The sequence below is a fragment of the Schistocerca piceifrons genome, chromosome 3 (genome assembly GCF_021461385.2).
Source record: "Schistocerca piceifrons isolate TAMUIC-IGC-003096 chromosome 3, iqSchPice1.1, whole genome shotgun sequence".
In the NCBI taxonomy this organism is placed as follows: domain Eukaryota; kingdom Metazoa; phylum Arthropoda; class Insecta; order Orthoptera; family Acrididae; genus Schistocerca; species Schistocerca piceifrons.
This window is the reverse complement of record NC_060140.1, coordinates 617,863,531-617,886,426: the sequence shown is the minus strand read 5'-3', so window position 1 is coordinate 617,886,426 and position 22,896 is coordinate 617,863,531. Positions and strand designations below refer to the sequence as shown.

At 42.6% G+C, this 22,896-nt stretch overlaps 1 protein-coding gene across 1 annotated transcript in view; it reads right to left on the bottom strand.

Moving 5' to 3' along the window:
* The window catches only part of LOC124789736 (proton-coupled amino acid transporter-like protein pathetic), a 73,572-nt gene extending 52,917 nt beyond the window's left edge, over positions 1 to 20,655 (bottom strand). Inside the window, exon 1 of the mRNA XM_047257188.1 lies at positions 20,427 to 20,655. The gene's annotated coding sequence lies outside the window, so the exon portion shown is untranslated. The remainder of the gene's footprint in view (positions 1 to 20,426) is intronic.
* Positions 20,656 to 22,896: the final 2,241 nt, after the last annotated feature.

Here is a 22,896-nt window from a genome sequence, read left to right as displayed (position 1 = left end):
CCACATTCATGATTTTCGACAGACAGGCAGCCCCATACACATTCTTCGTTCCCCGCTGTTTGTCCTTCGGCAGCCAAGAAACGAATAACAGCGCGTTGGTCCTGTTTGGACGTTTTCGATATAACGTTATCATAGTTCACGTTTCCGTATTTACCCACGCGCGTCAGAAAGACACGAACGCCAATGAAATTAGTGTGTAGTATTGTTGACCGGGAGGCCCCATCCGGGGAAGTTCGGCCGCCGAGTGCAAGTATTATTTCAGTCGACGCCACATTGGTCGACTTGGGTGCCAGTGATGGAATGGAATGATGATGAGGACAACAAAACACCCAGTCCACGAGCGGAGAAAACCCCCGAACCGGCCGGGAATCGAACCCGGGCCCGCTGCATGGGAGGCAATTATGTTACCAGTCAGCTACGCAGGTAAACACTACCCTAATTTTTTGCCTACATGTGGTGCGTCGGAATCGCGCTACGTTGCATACACGCCGCAGCAACGCCCTCAGACGGAAACTTTTTGATCGCTCCTTGAAGCATAAAGCGCCTGCAATTTATGTTGAACGGTTGGCTTCATGTCTGGGCGAATACATTTTCAGTAGTGCGCTATAATAAATGAGGCATGTAAGTAAATAACGGGTCAAGCCAAAGAAAGAAAATTTGTTATAGGTGAAATTCCGCTGTAACCACCAACGCTAACATATATAACGGTACAAGCGCCAGAACAGCGCGAAACAGTATTTGCAGCTGTCACAAGATGGCACTCTCAAATTACAAGATGGATGTTCAATTAACGAGCCATGCCCCTCTGTTATTTGTTATTGTCTTGGCGGTACTTGTCTGAATTTTTGACAATTTAAGTAGCTCTATGGTTTGTTTGCAACAATACGATACTGCTGAAGTAATTATTACAGACACATAATACACGATATTGAAAAATGGAAAGGAAAACTGCACCAAAACGGAGGAAGAGAGGTGAAGGTAGTGCTCAAAGTGAAAGAAAGAAATTACACAGCGAAGGATAGGAATTCCCGAAAAGTCAGCACTATGGTTCCAGCTAAAGAGGATCCCAAGCACCAGGTAGGCCTTGATTGCCGTTTTAATTTTTATTACAAGGGTTGGAATTTGCATAAGTTATGTTCTAGTACTTTAATGCGTTTAATTTGTTATTGAAACGAATTCCGTGTCGACAGAAATCATCGTTCTGATTATGAGGTTACAGTTAACTACTTCAATGAAATCATTTACTTACCTGCAAATACCTAGGCATGTTGATTTAAACTTATTATATATACTGCTTCACTCTTTCAGGTATCCTGTGAATGTCAGTTTAAATGCAGGCATCTTTCATATGACCACAAACTTAAGTTGTTTAAGGAATTCTACTCACTAAACGATACAACGAAGCAAAATAACTGTACAATGTCTCACATGTTTGCAAAGTGAAGAGGCGAAGGTCAAAAATATATGATGATAGTAACGAAATTGCTCAGCTGTCTACTGAGGAAGGTGCAGGACAACTGGTCATACCCAAGAAGGAAAACGAAACTATGTTTTACACATTTCCTGATGATGAGAGGGAGATGTAATAAGAGTATGTAAAGGAACATTTATTGAGGTTATCGCTTTGACCAAAAGAAGAGTTCAGGCATTAGCACAGTTGAAGCAGAGTGGTGAGATTTTACATGAAGAAAAGCGAGGAAATAAGACAAAACACCTGAAATATATAGAAGGAGATGAAGCGCTGGTTGTTGCTCATATTAAGGCCATACCAAGACAAGAAATCCACTATTCAAGGGAAAAATAGGGGGACAATACTTAAGAGAAGACCTGACTGTTTATCGTTTATTTAAGGAATTTCAAAGGCAACATGAAGACACCAATATCACATACAGATTCTATGCAAAAGTCTTTACAGACAAATTCTCCAAGCTAAAATATCATCTTTTGTCAAGTGACACTTGTTCTACATGTGACCTTCTTAAAGCCAAATTGAGGTGTGATCCCAATAATAAAGACAATAAACTGCAGCTAGAAACACATCACCGAAAAGCAAGGAAAGCTATGGATTCCATGAAAGCTTACACAATCAAGACTCAAGGGCCCAACTCGGAATTATGTACAGCGGCAATGGATTTGTAAAAAGTGACTACTCTTCCTTCATTGACAGCTCTCAAATTACAACTTTTACATTCATGTTGGTCATAATCACATGTTTCTCTGGCATGAGACCGTATGTGGCAGGAGTGGCAATGAAATTACTTCCCGTGTGCACAAAGCTTTTATTTCTACACTTGTGTGACAACTGCTGTGGGCAGAACAAAAACAAGATGACGATGTTTCCGTGGGCTTACTTTACAGCAAAGGATTACTTTACGGAAACAGAACACAAGTTTTTGGTGAAAGGACACCCTTTTATGTCTTACGATCGTGATTTTGCTCACATTGAGAAACGAAAGAGGCCAACTGTGTGTGAAGTTCCAAAAGATGTAGTTCCCGCATCACTGAAGCTACGCACACAACACCATTCATAGCGACTATTATGCAAGAAACAGATTTTTACGATTTTCAGTCAGCTGCTGAAAAATACATGACTCTCACCAATGTGCATATTTCAAAAGTACAGTGGATCACACTGACTACTGAACGGCCTGGGGTACGGCAAGTTCGGTCAACTCTTAGTGAAATTGAAGCGTACAAGGAATATTACCTCATGAAGAAAAATGTGAAGCCTTCTGATCTTCAACAAGTGAGGCTGGAAACACTACACTGAGTCTGAAGAAAAGAGAAGGGATTTAGCTAAAGTGATACCATTTGTAAAAGAGGAGAATAAGTGACTTTACGAGAAACTTGTGAAATGAGTGAAAATGGACATGATGGCACTTGTATCGTTATTTATATTAAACCCATTGCAAACAAACGTTTCGTTTTCTTCAAATTTTGTATCATTTTGTTCTTAAATCCATTACAATAAAGACACCTATGTGACAAGAAACCTGTATAGTTTGTGTGTTTGCATAGTGATCCCCAACTTTTACACTGCTTTTGTTGAAGTGCTATACACATTTTGCTGATTATCTTTAAATAAGTATTTTGGCGCTCGGCCCATTATTTAGTTACATGTCACAAACATTCAGTTAAATTACTAATTTGAGTTCAAAATAAATTTCTATTAAGATCACATGAACTAGCAAAAATTCCTTATTTATCAGAGTAAAATTCAATTTTCGTGGTGGACAAGAGTTATGTCGCTGGCAGGACTACGATAGTGCATTACGCTAGCCATATTTTAATAAATGATCCATCTTAGGGCATCTAAAGGTCCGTCTGAAGTTTTCAGCGTGTAGCGACCTGACATCCACTGTTGGAATAACTATTTGCAGAAAAGAGAATGACTTTATCATAGAATTAGTCTTGTTTCCTCAGTTAAGAGAAGGTGTGTTGCTACTGATTCTTCCCAAAATAGACATTTTAAATGATGTGACTGTAGTGACTTTGACATATTTCTCAACGAAGTTCTGCACTCAGGTAACAACAAGCTCCCACTATCGCTTTAAAGTACACATGGCAGCGTCACCGCTGCACTTCCACGAATGAGTCAGTAACGCGCACAACCGGTACGGTAACTGTTGGCTGCGCGTGAACTGTGGGGCTGTTGCATGTGGCTCGCAGGAATTTGCCACGCGGCGTGTAAGTTTGGAACGCCTGGCAGCTTCCGTTATGCCAGAAGCCTGCCCGAAATACCTTTGTCACTTCGTGTGTATTGGCTAAGTGGTCTTGTGTGCTAATCACGCGTGACGCACCCACACACACACTGTATCCTTTCGGTTTCAGCGTTTGGGCGAGTATTCTCCTGCGCTCCGAAACACTTTCATTGCTGCACTCATTCGAGCAGCCTAGTTTCCTCTTTCAAACAATGTCAATAATACGTTCATTTCTTGAGCGGAACAAACCTATCTTCGTTGTTGCGAAGAAAAATCCATTCTTCTTCCCCTGTGTAATGTCTAAACTGACTCGGTGAATTTTCGTTACATGTAGAGATAGTCAACAGCGACTTCTTTAGCTATTTAGAATTAATCCACTCTTGGAAGACGTAGGGAAAGAAAACAGCTATTACCTTAATGAAGAAATCATCTGAGTTCCTCCCATGTCATTTCAGAGAATCGAGAAATTTTTCGTGTTTTATACCGTTCCTGATAGCTAGACGCAAGTCGAGCTCTAGTTTGCATTCTGTTAATAACGAAAAAGTCGTCATCAACCTGATGCTTGGTTAGAATACCACAGTTTTAGTAAGTATTGTCTTGAGGCGGAATTAGGCTGTTGGCTTCCTCCAACTTTTTGCACCCAGTTGTATGGGGACCTACAAATTATCGTGCACTCCGAACCACGCCTGAACTTGATGTTTCCATATATATATATATATATATATATATATATATATATATATATATATATATATATATATATATATAAAATTACTAGAAGTGAAACAGACACCAAATGACAGACAAAATCCTAGGACCGAATGGGGCTTGAATCCGGACTTTGAACCTAGTAGTCCATCACTTACCCAGTGACGCAAGGAACTACACAGAGTTCTTTTACCATTTTAAAAGCATAACGATTTTCAAAATTTTTGCTATAGTCACAGTTGGTATGGAGAATGTTGTCTGTGACTCACCAGGTTTAACATCCTGCTGTAAACCTTAATTACATGTCAATATCGCTTTTTGCCTAGTTTAAGGTATCTTCAGATTGGCTGGCACAACAGTTGTTAAACACATAGGCTACCGTCTATGCAAATGTCTTAGCAGGCAAACATCGCTATCAGTATTTTAAGTACATTGCGTGGTGCCCTGATGTAAAATAGTGTTGAGTACACCGGAAGTCACGTATCGAATGCACTAAAGACCTCAGTAGATAGCTGCCCATAGCGAGTTTTAAGAGACTTCGCGCAGTGCCCTTGTAGAGTATATAACGCAGTCCAAAATACACCAAAAATGGAATCAGCCCTGCACAAGGGCATCACAAAATGTAAAATGTAAACATGTAAGAAGTGTCGTTGTACATGTCTGCCCCTGCTTGCTAAGGCATTCGCTTGTACGGCAGCCTTTGCGTTTAACATCTGTTGCATAAATCAATCTGAAGATGCGAAAAGTGTTACTGGCAAATTATAAAATAATTAAGCCCGCTTTTCAGCCAAGATTGTTTACGTCTTCAAATCATTAATTGCATTTTAATGATTCCTGAAGTACAGAAGCTTTTAGTCTTCAATCATCTACAGAAGCATATCTTACTAACCAGATTGTTAAGGGTTGTGCAATATATCCATGTGAATAGCTACTAGAGTTTTACAAACAGGAAGACAGTTATGTTACGCACAGTTATGTTACGTTGATGGGAAACGGGGAAACGACGTTTTCCAGTGATACCTGCGAACATAATTTAAGGCCAACACACTGTTTCTGGTCGCCTGCTTTATAGAGTATGGTTCAAATGGCTCTGAGAAAAAAAAAAAAAAAAAAAAAAAGAGGTTCAAATGGCTCTGTAGCACTATGGGACTTAACATCTGAGGTCATCAGTCCCCTGGCTCTGAGCACTATGGGACTTAACTGCTGAGGTCATCAGTCCCTGGAACTTAGAATTACTTAAACCTAACTAAGCTAAGGACATCACACACATCCATGCCCGAGGCAGGATTCGAACTTGCGACCGTTGCGGTCGCGAGGTTCCAGACTGTAGCGCCTAGAACCGTTCGGTCACACCGGCCGGCTTTGTAGAGTAAACACAAGATAATTCATTTCTGAAAGAGGGTTGAAAAAACAGTTGCAAAACATAGATTTCCTAGCGCTTGACCTAGGTTTCGATATTTCTAAAAATATCTTCTTCAGAAGGAGTGTCCCTTGTTACATCACCTTTTAGTACATTAGGATAGTTGACGCCGAGCGGCTTTTGTCCTACATAAATTTCTGAAAGTGGATGTTTTGTTCAAGAAAGGGAAATCAAATAAAGAGTTGAGGTTATCAGTTATCTCCGACTTCTTCGGTCTTCAGTATCTGTGAACAGTCTGAAAGTCATCGACGAGGAGCAGCGCAACCTCCTTTGGCTTAAGTTTGTTCACACGTTCGTAGAAAACGAGTTTATTTTTATCTATTTGTCATTCTGCAGCTTACGTCCATTTAGCTAGCTAAGGTGAACGAGACTGCAGCAGTAGTTTTGAGGCGGTCACTGTGACAAGGCCGCTTCGCGAAAAACGGGTTTCGCATATGAAGTCACCTTACTTATCGTCGGTACACCTTACGAAAGAAGGCTGGCACACGGCCCGTGAGGGCTGTACGCCGGCTCACATAGCAAACAGGTGTCTGAATATGAATGAAGAAGTATTATGGTTACCATCAGTTGACTGCTCTCTCTGTCTGAATTCTGAAATTCCCAGGGTTTTTTTTTTTTTCTTCTTCCTTTTTTCAACGACCACTAGCCTCCGTTCCTTATACAAATGCTTGCACAGTACTCTAAAGGAAAAATATATTTTGCGTGACATTAAAGACGGCACTGTTGCTAGGCACAGCTTAAAATACGGGGAGACACTTGGTGAGCAGTTATGTTAAAAAAATTCAGTGGTTTGGAAAGGATTTCTAGCTCAAAACAGGTATAGATATCGCCAAAACGAGAAGAATGGAAGAACTGCAGTCTGAGTACTGTCAATCAGTAAAGAACTCAGGGGCAAAGAAGAAAGCACGTTTCTGTAGGGCGGAGACCGACACTGGTAAAACATCACTCAGTGGATCGCGAGAGAATGTGCACAATACTATGAACAAATAAAACAACATCTCGAGTGCAGTGAAGTTAGAGTGTCAACAGACATACGTAATGGAGAAATGGCCCGAGTTCTCTTCTCTGCCTAAACATCGTTTAGCGTTTCTAACATTAACGCAGTTTACAGAATTCTTAGAATGGTTTTCAGTTAATCCTATTAAGTTCCACTCTGCCCTTCGCATCTGTGTACACGACCATCAACGGAAATTTATGATCGTAGCTAACAAGAGGTTTTCTCGATTATCACCTCAGTTTCAAACTGTGGTATGAACAGTAACGTTGGTTTACTAATAATTATACCTTACATAGTTCGAAACGTCTAATACAAGAAAACTGTAAAGTAACGCATCAGACTCAGTCAATAAAGAAAAACTCCACTATTCTGAAAGTGGATACTTCTCGAGATGTAGTGAACAGAACAGTCGCTGTCAATAGCACCATTCATCTGGGGTCACAACAAAACTCATGACAACTGGTCAACCGTCTTGGAATCATTAGATCCTTCAGAACCTCGGAAAATCCACTTGTGACTAAAATTCCTCATTACTAACAATTCGTTGCCTTACTAACGAATACCGTGATTAGATGAAAATATCTCTGTTGTGCGTTTTAATCCTCTTAAACCGACGACGATAAGTTTACGTCGGAACTGTCGAATTGACATATTAATACAGTTTGCCATGACGAGATGACGTCTGTTACACTCTTAAGATACCGCGTGCGATAGCAACACTTCAGAAACCCGTTTCTCCCACGCTTTGTAGTTCACTATGATGACCAGTTGCTTATAATCTGATTGGGATTTTGTGGTTTTCCAACTGAGGTAATGCCCAAGGTTCACAATTAAATGGCAGTTATTCATTGGAGATCTCAAAATAGCGATAAGGTACTTGTACGTCTTATTCGAACCATCCGATGAGGCATTTAGCTGATTTCAATACAACGTATGCGACTACAAACGTGGAAATTACTTGGGAATCGCCTCGTGAATTTCCAAATGAATCTTCACACTGTGTTCATTTTCAGTTGGCTTTATAACAGTAAAATAATGACTTGATGCTGATCATCTGGTGCAAATTTATTGGCATAATGTAATCGCTGTGGCTTTTTTAGCGCAGTAATAAAGATAATGACAACAGATGCAAGTAGCCAATTTAAATACTAACAGTACTTGATAATTAAAATTAAATGATTAAATTGATACATTTCATTCTTACATGTGGTTGGTTGCTATGGCTTTCCTGGTCGTCACGAATTCTAACACGAGTTTGGAAACTCTGAATGATTTATTCAGAAAAAATCTGCATTGTTTAATTTAAAAAAGAGAAGAACAAAAAAATCACGTTTCGTCCGTTTTTCTGTTGTGGAGAACAACTACAACAATAAACTGGAAGCAGCGGCATATTTCAGTTTACTGTGTCATCCTTCTTCGGAAGATACGTACAAAAAAAATACAATGAGAGCATTGTACATTGTAGACCATAGGACTGCAGACTGTCACATTCCGGGAACAGTCAAGGGCTTACGCACTCTCCTCTGCATTCCCTCTCCCAGAGGAGCAAATAATATAGCCAGAAGCATTATTAACTGACTCAGATAGAGGATATAAGCTACAATCTGGGAACAAACTCTACGCTGTAGGTAAAAGCATTTATCTGTCACACTTTGTCTTCCAAGAGCGCTAGTCCACAAACAAGCTCAAGGTAGGTTTTGTGCAGTATCGTAAAAGTGGGAGAGAGGTACGGGCGTGCAGTATGATCGACTCGGACAATGACGCGTGCTCTATTAGCTCTTAATAATAAAAGCGATCGGCGCGGAGTACAAAGATATTTGTTCGAGTCCTAGTCCGACAAATAGATCTAACCTCCATCAAAATCCTCATTTCGTTTGCGATCACAAGGTGTGTGGTAGAGGGTACTTCTGACTACAACTATAATAATACCGTCTTCCCTGATGCAGTCACGAATGGTTTACTAGGACAATGAATGTCGATACCTTCGTGCCAGCACTAGTCTCTTTGAACTTACCGTCGTAATAATTTCACGTGACGTATGTGGGAGCAAGTAAAATGTTATTTCACTCTTCTTGAAACGTGCGCTCTCGCATTTCAGCAGTACACCTCTCCGTGACGCACAACGCCTCTCTTGCAGCGTCTGCGGTTCGATTTCGTTCAGCGTCTCCGTAATGCTCTCGCACTTACTGAACGAGTCCACAACGAACCTTAGGCTTCTCCATTGGATCTTCTTTCGTTAATTCAACCGGGTAAGGGTACCAAGGTTGAATGACATACTGTTTTGCAACTTAGGACATGTCCTGTACATGGTGACTCAAGAGGAGAGGCACATGCTTTGAGGGGTGATAATATTGGCGATTCTGAAAAAAAAAACCTTTAAATGAACACATGTCCCTTTCTTAACCGTATTAAATAAACAGCTATTTGAAAAACATGGGTGCGACTGCATGTCCTCCTTCAACAGCACTCACATCCGAATACAACTAAAGCGACGTTAGGATCCCTAGTGGTGTCTTAGCTGACCATTTCAATGCACACTTGACTTGAGGTTGGTGGGGCCACGGGTCCTGCAACTGTACTCTTTCCATGTCTCACGTCTCACTACTACAGTGAGGCCTTGGTTTATGTGGAATGGGGTTGGCCTGATCTTCGCCTACGGGTTTTGCAGTGGGAATACCGGAGCCGCTATTCGAGAACGAAGATTTCCTAATCGCAGAGTTCTGGATATTGGGGTATCTAAAAAGTGTTTGACAGATGCGTGGGTCCGATACGCTTCACAGCGCATATGTTGTATCTGAATGTTCCGTCCAGTAAAGACCTTAGAGAAGTTGAGAACATTCCTGAAACGGTAGAATGCAACCCAATTAAACATCTCCAGAAGAACTGCTGCACAGCTTGGTATTCCACAAACAAGAGTGATGCTCACAGTACAGAGCAGGGTCTGCACCCCTATTGTCGGCAGAGTGTGCAACATCTGCTCATAGAAGATGATGCCAAAGGAAAGGAATTCTGTCAATGAGTCATTGCCAATGAACGCTGTATTCCACGTGTTCTGTTCACTGATGAGTCAACATTTACCTACATCCGCATCAATAACACGCTCAACTCTGAACTGTGTGGACACGAAACTCCATGCGCTACCTTGGACACAAATTTTCAACGACGTTTCTCAGCGAACGTGTGGTGCGGTATTACTGATGACCACCTCATAGGTTCAGTTGTTTTAGATAACCGTCTTAATGGAGTACGTTATCTCGATTTCCTTCAAAATGTGTTAATAGAATACTTGGAGGACATTCCTTTGGCAACAAAATGTCTTATGTACATTCAGCACGACTGAGGTCAAAGCGCATTCCGTATGGCCAATGACACACTAACTCACTGAAACATATCCTGGGTGTGGGATCAGTCGCAGTGGAGTCATTTCTTCGCCACCGAAGTAACCTGATCTTATTTCATTAGATTACTGTTCGTGGACTTGAGTTAAGAGCGAATTCTACAAGCGCAAAGTGGACTCAATGGAGCAACTTCCCGCCCGTAAAAGTAGTACAGTCCTCAGGTAATAGACCGTACGAATGAGCTCAGATCAGCAACAGATGCACACAAACTGTGCAAAATGTACTGAAGTTGATGGTAGTCTTTCCGAAAAGCTTTTGTGAGGAAATGTACACAATTAAACAAAAAATAAGGTCGCAAGGTTTTATTTACTATCAAGTGCATTTGTCCTGTTCTCCATTGTTTCCATTAGTTTCATCGGAAATTGTTAAGAACAGGACATACTTTCATTTAGCGTTTTCTGCTCAGCAACTCTCTCACAACTCAACACTAGTGCACAACTTCACAGGACGATAGAATGTGCTACTTTTACTTGGACATCTGCATGTGTGCCGTCAATCGCAGTGATGACGTCAGTAACCAGTATTTCGGGACTGCAGTGGTTTCTTGTCCTTGGGAATCCCAGTACGGTGTTTGCAGTTTCCGCTGCTACTAGCATATACAAAGACAGCAGGAAAATCGTGTGTGCCATTTTCGCGAAAGGACGCAGTCAAAATGACGTGTCGATGTGACCGCGAAACTCTATACCAGTCCATAAAGGAAGAAATTTCGAGACGTCTTATTCAATTTCATCGTTTTCATTTACGCCCTATGAACACATGCTGCCTCAAAAACGTCACTCTTGTCACGATTTGTTATAATTAAATGGTAGTTAATGACACATTGGTGGTAAAAGTATTAGGAGATCCTACGATAAAGTGTAAGATCAAAGAAGAAATTCGAAATTTCCACGAGTATACTGTAATGAACTGGATAGAAATGTGCCGTTATGAATGAGAATGTTCGTGTCCTACTGTATTCTTTAGAATTCTTCGCGTTTGCTAAAGATGCTGCGACTTTCTTATTTCTTTAATAGAACTATGTTCTGTAATATCCTATACTACATACGTGAAAGAGCCCTGTCAGGAATGAGTTTCACGTGCTGATACAAGTAATGTCATATATTTACTTGCCAATTTACACATTACGAAAAAAAAGACTTACGACAAAGGAATTATCCGAATGGGACGGAAGTCGGTAGATTTCAGAAAAACTGGATGATTCATTCAAGAGAAAGGTTTTCACAAACTGAACAAGTCAATAATGCGTTGGTCCACCTCTGGTCCTTACCCGAACAGTAATTCGGCTTGGCGATGACTAACAGTTGTTTTGTGTCCTCCAGACGGGTATCATGCCAAATTCTGCCCAATTGGCGCGTCAAAATCCCGAGCTGGCTGGGAGACCTTGCCTGTAATGCTCCTTATGCTCTTAATTGACGAGAGATACGGTGACCTTGTTGCCGATGGCATTAGCAAGCACGGAAATAAGCAGTAAAAACTCGTCTCCGTGTGCGGGTAGGGCATTATCTTGTTGAAATGTAAGCGCAGGGTGCCTTGCCATGAAGGGCAACAAAACGGGGCGTAGAATGAGTAGAACATAGTGGACGTGCCACTGTCCTGCAAGGTGCCGAGTATGACTATTAAACTGGTGCTGCTATGAAAACAAATGGCACTGACGACCATCACTGCTGGTTGTCGACCCGTATGACGGGCTACGGTCAGGTTGGTATCCCTTAGCTGTTGGGGCGCCTCCAGACATGTCTTTGTTGGTCGTCGGGGCTTAGTTCGAAGCGGATCTCGTTACTAAAGACAATTCTACACCAGTCAATGAGACTCCAGGCCGAAGACGTGACTGGAGATGGCCCGGCAGCGGTGGGACAAGACGCTTGTCCAACATAGAACCAGAAGACCAGGAGTGATGGCCTGGGGTGCCATTTCATCTCGTAGCAGGGCCCTTTTATTTATCGTCCGCTACACCTTTGCGGTACAGTGGTATGTCGACTGTGTTCTTGGCCCAGTTTTATTGCCCTTCGTGGCGAGCCATCCCGGGCTTTCGTTTCAACAAGATAATGTCCGCCCACATACTGCCAGACTTTTAACTACTTAATTTTGTGCTTGCCAGAGCCTATCTCAGCCAGCAAGGTCTCCAGATCTCTCACCAGCTGAGAAAGTTTGTGGTGTTATGGGCAGGATCCTGTGACCAGTTCGCGATTTTTACGATTCAACACGGCGATTGTACAGAATTTGACACAATAACCCTAAGGAAGACACCCAACAACTCTATCAATTTACGCCAAGCCCAAGGCACCAGAGGATGGCCAACGCATTATTGACTTCCTCAGTCGTGGAGCGCTTCCACCTGAATGTAGCATCCAATTTTTCTGGAACTGTAATCATTCCTTTGCCTGTACATGAACATCTCATCTCCCAATTTCCGTTACATTCGGGTAATTCCTTCATGGTGGGTCGTTTTTCTCACAGTGCATATAAAGCACTACAGATATGTGGTTGGTAGGGTCCGTTTACCTAGTAGAAATGTCTAATAGCTTAGGTTTCTTAATCAGATTGAAGAGTATTTTTTGTAACAAATTGCCGTGTTCCTTTTTTCTACCAAAGCAATTACATGCGTTTCTGGATTCTGTATGCACTGTATCTAGGGTACGCGTACTAATAGTACATTTCAGTTCTCGGGTATGGAGGGCGCGTAATATTCTGTGAAGACATTCATAAAATTGATTTTATACCACGAATGAATCAGAAAAAGTGTAATTAATACGGATACGACAAGAGTAAATTTTCCATCCACGTATTAACTAGACGTTTTCCTTTCCGATTCGACTTAAAAGTGAAGCATGTGTATTCATACAACTTATGACCATTGTCATTCGTCTTAAGATCTCGTCACGGATTTTGCACCCGATTTGTCATAAACTGTCAATTTAGGTGGGACTAACTGATACGAGGAGCTTTCCATAAACAACGCAACGCATCTTTTTTTCTGAAATAAGGTTTGTTTTATTCAGAATTCCAGTACACCATATTATTCCCCACTCTTCTGGCTAGAAAACCCTGTCTTTCAACACAGTCTCCGTTCTATGCGACGGCCTTGTACCAACTTACTGGGTCTGTATGCCCATATTGCACCATTCTACAAGTCTACGTTGGAGCCAATGTCTTGTTGCATCAGTAACCTCCCCATCATCCACGTACTGCTTGTCATGGAGTGCATCCTTCATTGGTCTAAACAGGTAGAAATCGAAAGGTGAATGAAAAAGAAAAGTGTAATGAAGTCTTGTGAGCTTCTCTCGGATGCGCAGACTTGTTGGGTTGTGTTGGTGGAAGAGATCAAACTGCGAGGTTATCGGTCTCAATGGATTAGGGAAGGACGGGGAAGGAAGCCGGCCATGCCCTTTCAAAGGGACCATCCTGGCATTTGCCTGGAGCGATTTAGGAAAATCACGGAAAACCTAAATCAAAATGGCCGGACGCGGCGGGACTGAACCGTGGTCCTCCCGAATGCGAGTCCAGTGTGCTAACCACTGTGCCACCTCGCTCGGGCGCGGACTTCTGTGAGGCCTTGCGTTGTCATGGAGAATGAAAAGTTTACAATTCTGTGATGACGAACATGCTGAAGTCGTTTCTTCAGTTTCCTGAGAGAAACTCTGTGCACTTCAGGGATAATAGTTGCAGCATAAGGGAGGACATCAAACAAATTAACCCCTTCAGAGTCCCAAAGACCGTCTCATGACTTTACCGGCTGTGAGTGCGGCTTTGAACTTTTTCTTCCGAGGAAAGGTCGTGTGGCGCCATTATATGGATTACCGTTTTGTTTCCGGTTCGAAGTGATGAACCCACGATTTAACGCCTTTGACGATGTAAGACAAAAAGTCAGCCTCGTAACGCGCAAGCGATTTTGCGTACACGGTCCTTCGTTGCTGTTTGTAGTCTTTTCTTAGGCGGCGAGGAGTCCAGCAGGCACGCACCTTTGAGTACCACAGCTGGTGAACGAGTGTGTCAGCACCGCCAACAGACGTCCAGCTGAGCAGCTAGGTGTTTGTGACGTTAAAATCTTCTGGGTTATTAGGCCACGCCATGTTCCTTCTAAAATGTTCAACGTTTCGACCCCTCTGCTGGGATCTTCCTCAGGATCTTTTGGTGTCCAGAACTGCTAGAACACTGTCTGAGACGAGTGTCGCGTCCACTTACAAAGGGGGAGTTTTCTAGCGTTCGCGCTGGAGAAGTGACAGTATTGGTTAAAATTCATATGGCTGCCATTGGTGGGCCATAGTCATGGGCTAATATTCCCGCTCTGATGCAGAAGAAGGGGTGTTGGTAGCTCATCTCCTGTGGATACCATCGGCGGTCCATCGTCTTTGTGTAGAAAGGCACGATCACCTCGAGAGAGAGTGTCTGTACGTTCCAAAGATGTAGGAGTCGCAACTGTGTGCCACAGGCCAGCAGAGGGGAGACCGGACAGGTTTGGGCGAGTTTGTTGCTATAGTGAGAAACGGCTCGCCCTGCGACTCACCGTGCCTTTTGCTCACTGCCAGGTCTCCGTAGGCATTCTGCAAGTGCCTATGAATATCTGTGATGCGCTGGTTTACCGCAACAAAAAAAAAAAGTCAATGACAGCTCTCTGCTTTGCAGTAAACATACAGGGTCCAAAGCGGGAATATTCCACGATGTCCCCCACAACAAATTTCGAATTTTTCAACCGAGATAGGCAGAGAAAATATGTTGCATTACTTATTGAAGCGCCCTTCGTACTTTGGAAGAAAGTTCGTTGCGTGCTGGGGCTGTATCGACACGATCATAGTACCTACCTCGTCGTTACTGAGTCTACTTCGAGGAGGACCCCCACACTTCAACCAACTTTACTTCCGTCCTTCACACACCTTACTCCGGTAACACTCGATCCAATCACGAAACTCTACAGCAGAGGAAAAATGTGCTGGACGAGCACACGTCGTTCTGACGTCACTTCGCCGTAAACTTCAACTGAACCTGGCTTTCCGCGGCAGCAGTTCCGGCGACGGGTGCAAGGCGTGGCGGCGAGCGCCGCCGCCTCCCCGCGGCTGATGCAACTCCGGCGCTCGGCCGCTGAGCCCGGCGGCGCCGTGTCGTAACAGCCGCCCGTGGCAGGCAGCCTGCGGCGGCGCCCGGCCGGACAGGGCCCTGGCACTTGGGCGCGCCACCCGCTGCCAACTATTCGCGGCGCCGATCTTTAAGAGCGGCGGGCCGAGGTAACCTGACGCCGGGCGTGCGCACACCGGCGCGGAGGCGGAGGCGTTCTGCGATAGACAATTACTGGGGGCGCACCGGTGGAAAGAAAGCGTCCATCCACGCGCGGCGAGCTTTCATCTCGTGGCCAGAATTGTTACCGATTTATTTTAAACAGTGAAAATCTATTCTGAGACTTCAGGTATACTGCACCTACTCTCGTACTTCGCAAACTAGACTTCGATGAAAGGCAGCGTTTCTGCAGTGAACCGGGGTTTTTTCTTTCCCTGCTGTTGCGTTTGGGGACGTACAGCGGTATCTGACAGCTCGAATCTAATTACCCTGTCATGATCATTTGGCGAGACACACAGGTTATATGTCTTTCTGCTTAGCTGAGTGGTAACGTATTTGCCTACCATACAGCCGGCCCCGCTTCGATTCTCTGCTCGTGGACTGGCTATTGTGTTGTTCCCATCATCATCTCATCGTCACCGAAGCGCAAGTCGCCAATACGGCGTCACCTGAAATAACACCTGCCGTTCGAACTTCCCCGGTTGGTGCCTCCCGGCCATCAATGCCACACGCTCATTTCATTTCACTTTTTACAGGATGTATCATAATTAATAGCAAAGTCTAACTCCGGCGAAAGTATCCTGTACTAGAATTAAAAGTGTTTCAACCCATGTATCCTTAAAAGAGCCGTCTGCGGGACATTTTCTGGTGTATGGTTGAAAGGCGTCTACTGGGGCACACTTGTATGTGACACCAGAATAAGATAAGAATATGAATAAATCAAAATGAAACTAGGATACTAAAAACGATCAATGTATCTGAGAGGCTCCACAATGCGTACCGCTGACTGTGCGCGACCGCAGAGCCAAAGGTACTGCTTTGTTGGAGTAAGAGAGCGCTGGCCTCACAGTCGTAGGTAGCTGTCTGTGAGGGAAAGACGATTGAGTAGGCAGTTTTTGTGGTGTGCCGTGTGAAGCAACCAGTAATTAGATTAAGTTAGGTATGTCAATATTGTTGAACATGGAAGCAGAAGTCTTCATGTAAGCAAGGTAAAAATATTAAATAATTATAATTTCTGTTTTTTTGTTGTTGTTTTAACTGTTGAGTAACCCCTGAATGTACGTGAGGTACAATGTTTACAACCAGTACGGATTAACAATCGTTAAGTCGTCAACTGATAAGTGAAGCTGTAAATGTTTTCATGAAACGGCCACTTCTTCTTGAGCAAGCGCAGATATTTAAGTTAAAGGAAACCTACACATCTGTTAGTTATTCTGTAGCATGATACAGTTTCAGAATTAAACTCTTCACGAAGATTCTTGCAACCACAAATTACTGACTAACATATGATATCTGACGGCTGTACTGAAATAACCCAAAGTACTGTATCCGTATGTAATACGTCTTCTGGCCGCAAGTTGCCCATCGGGACCATCCGACCGCCGTGTCATCCTCAGTCGAGGATGCGGATAGGAGGGGCGTGTGGTCAGCGCACCACTCTATTGGTCGTTATGATGGTATTCTTGACCGAAGCCGCTACTATTCGGTCGAGTAGGTCCTCAATTGACATCACGAGGCTGAGTGCACCCCGAAAAAATGGCAACAGTGCATGGCGGCCTGGTTGGTCACCCATCCAAGTGCCGACCACGCCCAACAGCGCTTAACTTCGGTGATCTCACTGGAACCGGTGTATCCACGGCGGCAAAGCCATTGCCTTGTATCCGTATGTGCCTCTTGTATTTTGTGTAATGATCAGGTCTATGACGTCACTGGTCAGCCATGTACCTGCGAGAATTTTTTTTTTTTTTTTTTTTTTTTTGTTAATAAGAATTATTATTTTGTTGGCTTTGTAGTCATTCGCGACCTGGCTGTTGTGCAGCTATCTTTCTGGGAGGTAACTCGATAGAAGCGTTTAGTGAAGTAAATGGACAATGAAATCTAACATGCAGCAATGGGGTGTGAAGAACCAAATTTATTTTCAGGTATTGGAAATTTTGATGTTTTTTCAGTAGCGTAAATACGATTCTTTATTCAATGAGAGAAAGATTGAATAACGTCCTGTTTGAGTAAGGTTCGAATTTCCACGACAGCTGAATGCAAATTTCATTTATACACTTGCTACATTTTACATTCGAATTGATGCACTTCGTGACTCACCTCATTCATTTAGGTACCCAGTTTTCGACGAGTTTGTGTACTACAAAGTTCAGAGAAATATTAGTATCCTTATTCGAGATAACAGAAAAGGAAAAGTGGTTAACACTGTTACACGCGTATGTAACTGGAATGAAGAAAAGTTAGAATTAATATATGGTTGACAAGGAGATCTTTAGAAACAAACACCAGCTTAGTCGAAGAAGTTCTTGGTTTTATGGAGAGAGCCAACCTAGTAACCATCTTTGGAAAATTGGGGATAAAACAGAAGCAGAATGTGTGGAGGCTAGACAGGGATTTAAAAATCCACTTCCTTGGAATAGTGCAGCCAGTGCACCAACCACCGCGTCCGGTGGATTGGTTTATGTCAGGAGCTGTTCGTTTCCTGTTAATTTACATGGTCCACTCTCTTCCAAGATTGTTTCGGTACATTTTCCTAGTTATTTTGTATTTATTTTTTATTTTTTGCGCCGATCGAAGCAAGGACACGGCTGTTGTGGGCTTTACGTACTCATTCGCCAAAATTTGGCGAAAGAAATTGCGATGAACACAAAGAAAACGACGAATTAGGTTGAAATTGATTTCACCTGAATGTGAAAACCATATCTCAACAGTAGCCCATGTAACTATAGGAAACACACAGAAAAATAACCGAGTGAGTAAACAGGCGTCACTACGCTACCTCTCGTTCGTCAGGAGGGCACCTGCTGTCATATCTGTTGTTCAAGAGCCGCGTACTGTGTGCCAAAATTATGAATGCAATACTAGGTCGGCTTTTTTTGTCTGCTTATGAACGCAGTCTTATTGGATTTATTAGTGTAACTACACCAACTGATTTGACATGGGAATCTCGACGCTATCAGCGGCCGCCGGGCTTTGTTATCGCTGGAATTCTGCACTAATACCGGCGAATGTTTGCCAGCTTATCGTCGATACGACAGTGAGCTAACAACAGGATATTGTTCAGCTAATCGCAGTATGGCAGCCCTAGTGGTTTATCGTACAATAAATCTCTAGTGCATAAGTAATTCTAATATGGCGAATTTTCCCTATTGCCGTTACCGCTCAGATTTCATGCCAGAATTTTGACGTCTGCATCAAGAAGAAGACGTGAAGCATTTGCCTGTCTGCACAGCGTCTCAGATTTTTACATCATATTAATGCAGTCAGTAGGGAAATATCCAGTATTTTTTTTAGTTTGTTTTTGCATTTTTCAAACGATGGTATGACCAGTTTACAAGATTAACTAACTACTCATGGTAGATTTCAGTTTTTGGAAGACAGCATATCCCTGCCAGTCTCTCGATCCTGAAATCAAGTTTGAACATTTGCAGCAGCCTTGAAATTGATACCTTTATCACCAAACAAATGTGTTTTACGTGGAAGTATTTCTACAGGAATTCGGGTAAGTAAGGTGCAAACGCAACGTAAAAGGCACATGACAATATTAATGAATGCCCTTTTCACTTTAAACAAGACATACGACTATAAATACTCTAATATTTGGACAGTCGTTCACGTCCCGTAAATGCCGGCCGTGGTGGCAGAGCGGTTCTAGGCGCTTTGGTCCGGAACCGCGTGACTGCTACGGTCGCAGGTTCGAATCCTGCATCGGGCATGGATGTGTGTGATGTCCTTAGGTTAGTTAGGTTTAAGTAGTTCCTAAGTTCTAGGGAACTGATGACCTCAGATGTTAAGTCCCATAGTGCTCAGAGCCATTTGAACCATTTTGAACGTTCCGTAAATGAAACACAGGATTACAGCGTAGTGGATATTTTCTTCTAGCTTTCGTATAATGATTGACACCAAATTTTTAGTATTCACCTTAAGGGATAAAATCATTTTTATTTACGGTACACCTTAGTAATTCATACCCCTTTTGGGATTGTGGTACGTCTAGCTACTGATTTCTTCAGTTACGTCAGTTTCTAGCACTGTCTATCACTGGACAGAGTAGAACTTCTATTTCGTTTCCTTTGCTGGAAAATCCATCAGAAATCTCATACCTGTGTCAAGAGCCGAGTAGATTATCAGGCTTGTCAACAGTTGTGTCTCGTACGGTCGTTTTTCATCGTGCCGCTTTCAACTTCGTATAATATGCCCCACTTTGAGGACGCTGCCTTTGGATGTCAGATATATATGCACAGTGATAGGAAAGAAGCATCTACAGAGGAAAACATTGTGTTTATACTTCCACCACGGGAACTGATAATCGGTATCTACAGCGTGAACACGACAGCTGTTGCCTGTGGGTGGACAGAGATTAGATTCTGATATATAGTTCATATCAATGGGCATTTATTTTGGACTCAAGCGTAGTAAATTATGCTACTGATATGATGCACTATCATCCGAAGTATTTATGTGTGATTTACATGTAAAATTATGCAGTCGTAATTATAGGTTATTTACTGCAGACTATTTTCTCAAAATCACTCTGAGGCAAGCGACTGAGAAGAACTATGAAGAAAACAGATGCCAGACCATGTCCATTACAAGAGAGCAGTGTACATAATGGTAACAATCCGTTCTTCGTAATTCTTCGATTCCAATAATTTTGAAATTTTAGTACGTTGTTGGTTCAACTGTAATTTCCAAGACTAAGAATTTCAACATATTCGGCCATTTCATGTTATCCAGCCAACGATTATTATTATACAGTGCGCCTCGACAAAATCTGTCCTCACACTATGGATAAGTTTTTACAAAGAAACAGGCAAGAAGATTCGTTAATGAAGTCAGTGTGGACGTTCAGTGAAAGACGTAATTTTGGAGCACATAAGCACAAGTTATGCGAACGCTAAGAAATTTATTCGTGGAGTTTTGCTGGCAGGTCCTACCTTTGCTTTCGCTGATGTCTTCCACAAACTAAAGCAGCAGATGGACAGATGAAGCTCCTTGAAGTACGGCGGCTACTGTGTGTCACTTTAGCGTGCTGAAATTGGCACGGTTTCTCTGCTGTGTTGGCCCAAGTCAGCCATCAACCAATTCCAGTAGCAGAGTACGCCAGCCTTTCCCACTGCTGAGTCTGTGGTAACAATAACGAAAACCTCACAGACCGCGCGCTTTATAGCAAACTTCCTCCCACCACCGGCGTGCACGCAGGTTTGCAGGCGAGACTGTGACGTAGGTCACGGAGGAGTGGGGAGCCTTCGGATAGTAAGTTGTAGAGGGGGTAGGCCCGGGGGGGGGGGGGGGCGGAGGGGAGAGTGGCTACGCACGGCGCGTCGTCTGCCCGTGACGCCGCACAGCTACAAGCGAAAGCAGGCGACGCTCGCAGGCCATTGGCCGGGGACAGGTGACAGTTCAATGGTGTCAGGGGCACGGTGACTCCCCGCAGCTGCTCAGCGCTGTGCGCTCCCATTCACACCGCGTTACAGGAGTTTCCGCGAACAAAGTCTCTGGCGAGTCGCGTGATATGCTCCCGGGAAGATAAGCGTGTCCCGGAAGGAATTGTAGAACCATACTTTCTGTATTAAAGCTGTCGGTTCATTGTTTCCCTCTTCTGAAAGGTCTCTCTCGGCACGCATTGCCTTTGTTCGAAGTGCTTCACCGTTGGATTTTGTTAGAACAAATGATGCTGACGTAATATTAAGGGTACTTGCGGGAAATGGGTATTTGCTGCAGTCATGTTCATATTAGTACGCCACGCAAGTTAAGATGATCTTCCGAGGTGTCTAAAGTATTTTTACGGCTCCCGGGATCATCTGTGAGGTCTGCAGGCTTCATAGATGAAAGTAGCGATATCAGCTCAACATTTTATCGGTTTTGAAACCCTTGTTATTGTCTCTTACTTCGCAGGTATTAGGTGACATTCGATGTCTCTCTGCTTCGTGCGTTTTGTGTGCTTTTGTGTTGATATCGTGTTCAAAATGTGAAGCGAAGAGGGAAACGTTTGGAGAAAATGATTTACAAAGCCCTTGACAATTCTACAGGGAATAAAACTAAGTATTTGATGAAGTTTAAGATTACACATTTATCGTATTAATTTCACAGGTTGTGTTGTTATGGAGGATTCGTCTTCAGATATATCAGGAAATGAAAGAGAGCATAACAGTCCAGTGAATGTGAAGTTGGACTGTGTACCACTCCAAGTTTCAGTTTGCATCACATTGTATTCCATTGTGAATGCAAAATTTTGCTTTGATCTTGTGTTTTGTGTGTTTCTTTAGATTTAGACTGCCTGTAAAAGAAATATAAACTGAAAGATAATTTGTTTTTGCTAGAACTGCTTCTCAATTTTTTTTTTTGTGATGGTTACTGTTAAATTGAAGTTTCATCTGCATATTCAAGATGTAACACCAGCAATACGAAAGTATGTGCTGTTAAAGTAGAAAGTCTAATAAACCCAACAATGTTTTCAAATGCCAGCCACCTCTTTGTGCACACGAATTATAGCCTAAAGAAGAAAAAAAAAAAACATTTCAGGTAGTCTACAATTAATGACAGCTGTATACGAGACCAGCACAGTAAAATGTTAATTATCAAATCTGTCCATGAAATAGCCTTGTCACTATTTCTCGTAAGTTTCAGAATTCGAGAGGCGAAATTTTACTTACCATGACTATCGTTGTTCCAAGTTTTTTTTTATGCTACCTGACTGTATTTGTAGTACTTCTCCTTTTTTCTCTATACCTTTGTTCATGATTGTCTGAATCTGAATAATAACTACAAATATTAAAATACTTTATTAGAATATTTCGTGATTTTCATCACCGGTTTTGAACCGTCTTAGGATCGTCAGCTTCACATCTTGCATACAGAAGGTTTACGTATAGTTTCTCAAAGTGTAGTGACCGTTGCTTTACCGTGACAAATGTTTCACCCTGAGTGGTTGTTACTGTGAAAAGTTTGACAAATATTTAAGTTAAATACTTACTGAGAAAGACATTTATGCTAATATCTGACTAACAGCTTTCATTGGCATGGCCTCTTCGTCAAAGAGCTAGGCATCATGTATTTCGTCGAAAATCACATTTACTGTTTTATAAAACAATGTCGCGTTGGGGAAGCATGGAACATGTCCTGTACACTTACGTGAACTAAAAAGAACTACCTTTAAATACAACGTTTTGACTGAATATAGAGCGTGTAATAGCTGTGAGGGTTAAAATGTTGAAAGAACGTACCTTATACGTGATAGGATCAGAATATGTGATGTCTACGTGTGTATTACGATTGAATGTTAAGACCACTTATGTAAACAAGAGGCTTCATTATTTGAAATCTTGTTAGCTAAGAGCGCCAGACAAATTCTTCCAAGTTTTAATTATGTTATTCGTGTATTTAAGAAAAAGAGCGGGAGAAATA